General features: G+C 29.6%; 1 protein-coding gene across 10 annotated transcripts in view; it reads right to left on the bottom strand.

The window, feature by feature from the left end:
- Positions 1–9,719, bottom strand: part of LOC108693946 (CUGBP Elav-like family member 2) — a 560,873-nt gene that overhangs the window by 146,720 nt on the left and 404,434 nt on the right. The gene's annotated exons all lie outside the window — the stretch shown is intronic.

Below are 9,719 nucleotides of genomic sequence, written 5' to 3'. Positions count from 1 at the left end.
ATATATATATTATATAAATTTATAAATATCGTGAAGAATTTCAATTCAACGTTAATAAAATTTTCTTTATTATTCTCCCATAAAAATATATCTCACTGCTTTTGTATTCGCATCATTTCTAATATAATATAATGTAACACGTTTGTTAATATCTGATTTAATTTTTGAATCGGCGAAACATGACGATGATATGGTATGATAAAAATATATCTATACCTTTTCGACATGTTATCAACCAGGAAAAACACAATTCTTCTACGCTTTGTAGTGCGTTAGATTTTGTCGGGTTGACCGTTATCTATGCGTATATGTAGTATTTGTATTTATATCCAGTACATAGGATCACACTTGACCAGGCGAAAAACGTGTGATAAATCTGCGCAATTTGTTATGCCAGTCACCGTGCGGTCTCATAAATTCAGAAAGAAGATCTTATTGTCCGGAAGATTCCGATGTACGTCATAATGGAAGATAATATTGGGATCCGTTCCAAGCCATTGTATCCGATGGTTCTCTTTGTGGATCGAGAGAAACATGGTGAAGGTGCAGTACAACTTTTATCGGAATATATTTGAATCGGTAAATAGGAAAATACACAGTCTCTGAATTTTTATAAGGGAGAAAAAAGTCTCCGTATAAAAAGCTGGAAAAATATTGTGAAAGAGATGTGCTCTTAATTTTATTAAAATAATAATGAAATTTCCTTTTGATAAAGATTTCCGCAAACAATGTAATTTTTCAAATAGAGAGAAGCTACCTGAAATAAACTTTATATAGTATAAATAGAGTTCATCTTTTTTCTTTTATGAAAAGAAATTTGTAATAAATTTGGATAAAACTCTTATTTAGAAGCCCCAATCACTTTGATTTTAATATATATGTTATCAATAAGGTCACAATTATCGACATCTAGAGTTATGTTCACACAGGTATCATTTTATCCTTTTTGTTTATCAAACAACAAGGATAACATAATACCCGGGGACCATCTAGTGGGAATTTGAATGCTCTAGAATGAACTATTGATGGCAGTCGTGGAGATAGAAAGATGCGTAGAGTGAGAAGCAGATAAATAGATAATCCATTTCTCTGCCTCTCACTCTATGAATCTTTCTACTCCTGCCGCTGCCATCAGCAGTCCATTCTAAACGTCGATAATCACAACTCTTCAACATTCAAAAGGTTTTAGTCGCCGTTCGTAAAATTGTATACTATATTATGCTCAAATCAGTGTGAATAAAATATTTCATCAATATATACTTAGTCTAGGTTTTAAGTACATGAAAAAAAAAAGAAGTTAAAAAAAGTAATATGAAATAGCAAAACTTAGAGACTTTTGACAAGAATTCGAGAAATTAAATTTCGCAGTGCTTGTAATCTTGGCTGCTATCCAAAACTTTTGCCACATGTTATATATTTATTGTCAGGCATAAATTAGAATACTTCACGTCATAATTTTTGCTAATGTGTACATTACAGCTTTACAAAAGTACCTCTCTGATCAAACACGTACATCTACAGCTAAACAAAATACATCTGCTCGTAAATATAAATCAATAAATCTATTTGTTCCACTTTCTCTAAAATAAGTAAGTGGAGTAAGAAGGAATTTGAGACTTTCAAATTATTATAAAAAACCAGCATATTGTTGAAAGCAAGTAAAATCTTGCTTTCTCTTCTACCAAACTTACATATTCAATAAACTTTTTGCTGAATATCGATAAGTACTTTTTTGCTTGAACACTTATCTCCAAAGTGAAAAATTTTAAAAGGATTACTTTTTTCTCTTTAAAAAAAATAATGAACATTTAAAGAGAATTAGCTTTTTTTTGCATTTTTATTCTAATTAATTCATCAAAAATAAAATATTCAATAAACAGTGATATTCAATAAACAAACTACAAAATTGTCAATGTATAACTTAAATATTTCATAATTTTTTTCAGATTTTTTTTGAATATTTTAAGATAAGAAAAATAGCATCGCATTTGACAGATTCATGTGTTTACTGAAATTATTTTTAAAAAACGTATTCACTCGGAGAGACATTACACACACATTATATACACTGATACTGTATCTTTAATTATATTAAATATACCACAAAAAAGAAAGTAGAAATTTAATGTTAAATATTAAGCATATTTTATAACTTTTAAATTTCATATAATTTTTACATTCGACACAAAAGCGTTTTTCAATTGGAAGACTCGATTGTTTACATATATCTCAAAATTTTACATTGACACGTTGAAAATTGAACATAATAAAAATTACTTCAACAAATCGCTGCCAACGTGACATAATCTTCGTTAAATATGCGTAATGAACGGAACTATGGTGTTCTGACCATAGCCGGATATCTTGAAGTCTCGAAGGTAGTCGACACCTGCCGTGGTTAGATAAGCTTCGTGCAAATTTACCCGACTTACTTTCAGAATCAGCCGAAATACGGTTACATTGCACTCTAGCTTGTACTTCTCTTTCTCTCTACTCTCCTGTCTGCCCTCGCAGAAGCGCTCAAATATTTGCGCAATCGATGGCAGTTTTGCCGCGGCGTAATGGCAAGAGAAGCGAGAAATTTTCGCGGTCCTATATTGGAGAACAAAGAGGCGCGAAAAGATAGAAAAGAAGTGAAGTGGCCAAAAAGGAGGAAAGAAGATGAACGGAAGTTAAGAACATAACGAAACTCGAGAAGACGGAAGAAAGAAGACAAAAGTACAAACGTAAAGAAGAAACGAGACTTTTGACAAGAATTCGAGAAATTAAACTTCGCAGTGCTTGTAATCTTGGCTGCTAGCCAAAACTTTTGCCACATGTTATATATTTATTGTCAGGCATAAATTTTCGCGTTCAATGTAACAAGAAAATTATCACTTCATTTTATATTAATTGACAAATATAATTTGTAAAGTTTCGTAGCCGTTGCACGTTAGAATTATAATAAATGTGAAGACTTTATTAATCACATATTTTTCTGACATGAATGGGTATTATTCTATATTTCACATTAATCAATTCCTAAAAAAGATATGTACAAAATTCTTATTAAAAATTTTTTCTTAGTATTGCAATTTTAATTCTGATTAAGAAAAAAATAGAAATGGAATAAATAAATAATTAATAAGCAAAAATAATAAAAACCTTTTATTAAACTTTTAACTTAAGATTAGATATTTATATCTTTTCAGAATATATTTCATAATCGAAATGATTGAATAGAAATTTAAGAATTAAATTAATAATCACTTCTCTTTGTAGTTTCAAAAGTATGTTTCAAGAAACATTATCTGTTAACAATGTCGACGTTTATCAATGAAATTTTGAAACTGTACCCAGTAGCAGCCGATGCCATGAGTTCCACAAGATTACGGGGATCAGGAGCCGTTTAGTCGCAACTCCGACGAGACTTTAACTGGCTTTAGTCAAAGTCGCGTAATTCCCTACGACGAAAACGTAACGAGTTCGCGGCAGGAGGATTCCGTAGGGGAGAACCGCCCTCGTCGTCGAGGGTAACTTGAAAAGTAAAAGTCTCAAATCCCGTACGCAACTTTAAATTAAAGCAGTTCGTTTTGTCCGCCTTTCGTGTTTTTATCATCCCGCTAGTTGGCATTTTCGTGATCCGCAAGAAATAAGAGAGAGAAAAGAATAGGATATTCGAAACGTTGTATAACAACTCCTTTCCCTATAGAACAAACCGCTATAATAAAATAAGAATTTCTCAAAGTAGAGAAGTGATAGATTTCATAATAATAATAAATTTTTAAATTTTATATTATACGTTTGTTACACTGAAAAAAAATATAGTCAATTTTAATAAATATTTAGTTGAATACTGCCAACTAAATATTTATTAAATATAAAGATATATTTATTCGATACAAGAAATGTTAATTTGATTTAACAATTATTTTTTTTATTGAACAAATATTTATTTACTGTAAGTAAGTTTAGTTGGCAGTATTGAACTAAATATTTATTAAAATTATTAACTATATTCTTTTCTCAGTGTAAGAAAAACATTCACACGGATTAATTATAATTTTTATCAAAATATAAAAATAAAAAGATACTCTCTAAATATCTCGTATGAGTGTGAATCTATTTTTAAACAAAATTACTTATTTGCGAAAATAAACTATTTTAGAAAACTTATTATTTTATTCAAATTCTATAATTTAAATTGAAATAACACACTCCTCTCTGTAGCAAATTGATGTATATTTGTATGTCATTTAAGTGTTAAAAGAATAGTGAGAGTTATTCAAGAGATGCAAAACACGTCACGAAGATTAATTCGCGCGAGATTTACCAACCGGTCTTTGTATTTACACGCACTTGCAGCACGGATGGAATCCTGAGTAGGATTCAGCACGAGGGATGAACAAAGGGCAGAAGGCGTCATTAAGGCTGAGTGATCGACGAGCGGACGTCGGAAATACTAAGCAAGTGCCGTTTGCCGACTAGAAGCACGTGCCAGTTCTTGGCGCAGGAGCAGTTTGCCAATTAATTAGAGCTGTTTCCGGTGGTGTCATCAGTAGATATCGTTGATCCGCCTCCGCAATTAATTTCGGCACCGCAAACTCGTAAGCAAAGACAGAACGTAACGCAACAAGGAATAAGTTGCATTAATCGTTAGAAATTTCATTTCTTCATGCTTGCATTGTGTAAAGTGAAATTAGATTACATAGTATCGGTAATTTTATTTGAATAAAAAAAAATATTTTTAAAATCTATTGAGCTAATACAATTAGTAAATTACGGAAGAATTGTAAATATAATTTAAAATTAACAAATTATTTACACTGCAGCAAATTAACAAATTATTTACACTGCAGCAAAATTGCAATTGATAATTTGTTAATTGAAATAATTTATTTGTCACATTTTTGCAATGAAACTTGATTTAAATATTCTTCTATATAATCGTCGAAATGTGAAAATAATTAATTTTATCGAAAAAAATATATTAGTTGCTCACGAAGTTTTTCTTTGACATTTTAAGAAAAATGATATGGTATCCTCGCGTTTTGAAATCCCTGTGCAATTATCTAAAGCTTTTTGACTTGCGATATATATGGCATACTCAGTTATCAGCTCGGCAGTGCCGTTATGGGACTTCAAAAATTTATCTGTCTTCGAAAAGTCCGTTACTCTCTTGCGAAAAGAACCAACAACTACCTTGAATCCAGCTTGCTCATGTTGGAACACAAGCTCGCTTGGAAGCAGCTTTGCGATACTTCCGCGCCAGAGTTTCGTTTAAAGTTTCTCGCGTAATCCTAAAGTGCACGGTGTACGACGACTCCGGCGTTCTTCACGATTTCGCTAGCCTTTGAAAAAGTTCGAAGACAAAGAGACACGAGAAAATAACCATTAGGCGGAAAATAAAGAATTATGGTATTGTTCGAAAAGACATATTTCGAAAATACAGAAATAAATAAACTAAAGAAATTTATTTCGTGAAATTTAGTAGAGGAAATTCCTATCTAAGAAATTAATTGCTATGTACTCTAAAAAATGTACTCTAAAAATTGATGTGGATTTAACAGCTATGCCGTGTCTATATAATTCTTATCATGTTGATGTTAATTTCATACCAATATGATATGAATTCAATATCATAGGTACGGATTTATACGGATAGGTACGAAAAACTCATGGTCACTTATTATATACGTCTTTTAATTGTTATTGTTTATTGCGTTAGATTAAAAAGGCTTCAAATAATCTTTTTCATATTGAATCAGTTAGCAACTGATAATTGCGTATATTTTGAAATGCGATATCTATGTGATTCTCACTGTATTAATGTTAAATTAATATCAACATAATTAAATCCATCATGTTGATATTAATTTAATATCAATATAGTGAGAATTGTATAGATGTTGCATGGTAAGTTCACTCCGCTATTTTTTTTAACAATGCAGATTTTTGATCGATATAAACGGGAATAGAAGCCATTCTTCATTATGCGTTCTCATATTGAATTTTTCATTTAATATTGTATGTGGTAAAAAGAAAAAAAAGTAAAAATAAAAAAATTTCTCATACGTTAATTATGCATATGGGTTTAATAATAATGCGTAAATTAAAAATCGTTGGAAATGAATAAATAAAATGAATATTTCATGGAATGTTGATAAGGAAATGAAAAAATATATTTATTAAGTCAATGTTAATACAAATTTTGGAAAAATGATATAAAAATTGGAAAAATTGTAACTGAGTCTTAGACTTGGCAGACGCCAATTATTTTTATTCGTCTTTCTTTCGTAATAACGAGGAATCTAAAATAATACAAAGAAAAAAATGAAAGAAATAGTACTGTATATATGTAAGTATATGCAAGACGGATAATTGTGTGCATTTCAAAATCATGCACACAATCAGTCGCGAACTGATTCGATATAAAAAACGATTATTTGAAGACTTTTTAATGTAACTCAATAAATAATAACAATTAAAAGACGTATATAATAAAATGTATATACTTTAGTAAGATATATATAAGATTAAATAAACAAAAAAAAAACAGACTCTCTTATGTTACTTACGTTCTTATGTTCTGAACGCCAAAAATTACATCGAAATACATGATTTCACTTTTTCTCATATTTGCCATTAATTATGTTTTTTAATAATATAGCCTAATAATATCTTAAAAGAACTACCCCCAATTCTACAAATTTCGCGGTATCTGTATTTATCGGAGGAGTTTCAAACTAGAATGCGCACAATTATTTGCTGCATAATTATTCTACTTTCTCTTACTGAATATCTTTACAATTATGGGTGACCCATTGCACATATGGCGGAGGTCCCATCACGTCTTCAATCTGAAAGTTCATCAATCAAAAATTGAATTCAGTGCAAACGAATAATGTGAATTTCTGCAAATGTATTCAAAACTTAATTGATTGACAAATCCCCCTACTACTTTCAATCTATTGTATCCGTGAGAATGGATCACCTTATGTCCATACAGCACAGATTTCCAAAAATATTCTTTAGAAATGTTCTAAAGCATTCAAAAGACTCTATGTCTAAACTCTAATGACATTTCTAGAAAATTTATCAAATAAAGTGTGCTTTGTCGGACGCATTTGGTTCCTTTCTATTTCTTTTTACATCAATATTTTAAAAAAGTTCTTTTTTCTCAATGAAATATTGAACAAATAATTAAAGTATAAGAGAACGCATGAAAACAAAATAAATACATCCTTTTCTATGTAGCTGTTACATTTCGGAACATTCAGTTTAAATATTGAATAGATGCGTTGTATTTAACATTCGCAACGCTCACGTCTCATTTCATTTTTTTTAATTTGATAAATAACAAAATAAGTGGAACGGACCTTAATGAAAGTCATCCGAAGTAATTATTCCATAAAGAGAATACAAGATAGATACATATGTGTACGTCTCAAGTACATTCTCTCCATAATTTTTGAGTGACATTATCTAGGGACGCTATTCTATAGGTCGCTATTCATTCCGTATACGCCCACTGATAGTTATTATTGGTACATATTTTGTGAAGATATTTTGTATGGTGAAAAAAGTTGCGCAAAGCACATACCAACTATCGATAGGCGTGTATAGAAAATTATTATTTAAAGATCTCCAGATCTGTTACTATCTGTTACAGTTTGGGCCAGTCTGTCGTTCGATAGTCTTGAATCCTTGCTGAACAACTTTTCAATTATCTGTTTTTCCATGTTGATAAGTTATTTTTCTCTTTCATCAATTATATATTTGTGTTTATCAGTTTTCATCATATTTTTTTTATCAAAGTTACCAGTCTCATCGCAATTCGGTAAGTTGTTACAGTTGTTCTTTTTCATACTTCTCTTCAGTTTTACTTTTCATTATATCTTATAGGACCATATAAGAATGTAAGAATGCAATTTATTAATCAATGTCTTAAACGGTCTAGCTGGATTTGAAGGTTAAGGTTTTAAAACATTTAAGTTTTTAAATATTTTTATAATAAATTTACGCAATAAAAGTTATAACAGTGATTAAATAAATATTCGCGGACACACTTAATTTCAACTGAGCATAACATTGATTTTTTTTATGAAATCTAATGTTATTTGTAGTTTAGTAGAGTTTGCGTTTCAAAATCGAAAAATTATTTCGGCGCGCATTTTAAAGGACTACATACGTAAAATATAATTTCTCACAGAATCATAGATCATTTCACAGAAACACTTAACATCCAACTAGACCGCTTTAAAGCATTGATTTTTATAGATTTTTTTCACATCGAGCCGTCATTATTTAAAAAAATACCATTTCATAATTTTATTGCAAACTACATAAAATCATAAGGTAAGATTCGACAATATTAAACAACGCGAACATTAATTCCAGTTGCTAACTAAAAAAGGATTCATCTACAAATTCGACGGAGATGAACGAGAGAGACGTTGTAGATCACAATAATAATAATCTTCAAAATAATGCGAACGACTACAATAATAGACAAAATGAGATACGACGAAGACAAGATGAGGAGAGACGAAGACAAGAAATGCAGAGACTTGCTTGGCAGGAGAGAGAAAGAGCACGTGCTCAGGAAAGGCAAAAAATGCTGAACAGATTTATCGGAACATGATTCAAATAAACGACTTTTAAAAAATAGATTGCGTATAGATATAGATTCTGCATATATTTCACAAAATCTTTTCGAATTAAGAGTCCCAAAATTTAGACATAGTATCGTTATTAATTTTTTATTGAACATTAAACTATTCGTTTTTTGCATTTTTTTTTTTCAATAGATTATGCCTACTTTTCTATAAGAAGATATTCTCGCTTTCAATATTATTTTTATACTGTTCATTACGAAAATTTTCTTTAAAAAAAAATTTTTTTGCTAAAAAAAATGCTTGGTGTTTATACTTTAAATGTTTTTAATTATTTTAAGCATTATAAAAAATTTGTTGGGCAATTATTTACAAATCTATATATAAAAAAAATACAATCATCATTATTGCCATAATGACTTCTTTAATTTTAATCCAGTTGAAATCAAAATTTTTAGATGTTCTCAATATATTTCTATCTCGCCTATCAAATAAAAAAAATTTCAATTTTTCTCGTAAGAAAAAAACTCGGGAAAAAGATAAAAATAAATTTTTTTTTAATTTTACCATTTTTACTAAAATCAATTTTTTAATTTGATTGTAGATCGGATGAATTATATTTATGTATTATTAATTCCGAATTTAAAAGTTTTCGTTCCCAATAATTTCTAGTTTTTAAATCATAGTAACAGTGAGGTATTTTTCGACACTTCCATATCTATTTGCAAATAATTATCAAAAAATCTCTTATAATGTTTAAAAAAATTCGTAAAAAACATTTAAATATCAAAGAATAAACGTACTATGTTTCAAATATACTTATATAGCTTTTTTATATAGCTTTTATTTAAAAAATTCTTAAAGAAGAATACTAATAGCAAGAATATTTCCTTAAGAAATATATAGATCTTCTCGAACTATTTCTAAGCACTTGACTAACAAATAGTACACAACCGATCTTTATAGCGATTTTTAAAGACAGTCAAGTCGACGAAGTTCGGTTTTCTTCAGTGTGAAAGAGCAAGGTGACGCAAACATGGCACGATTTAAGGACGATTAATAGGACTATGTGATTAATAGCAGGGTGTACTTCTGGGCGTAACAAACAGCGGGAGGTCGATTCGC

This window comes from Atta colombica, unplaced genomic scaffold, assembly GCF_001594045.1.
Source record: "Atta colombica isolate Treedump-2 unplaced genomic scaffold, Acol1.0 scaffold111, whole genome shotgun sequence".
In the NCBI taxonomy this organism is placed as follows: Eukaryota; Metazoa; Arthropoda; class Insecta; order Hymenoptera; family Formicidae; genus Atta; species Atta colombica.
This window is presented reverse-complemented; position numbering and strand designations above follow the sequence as displayed.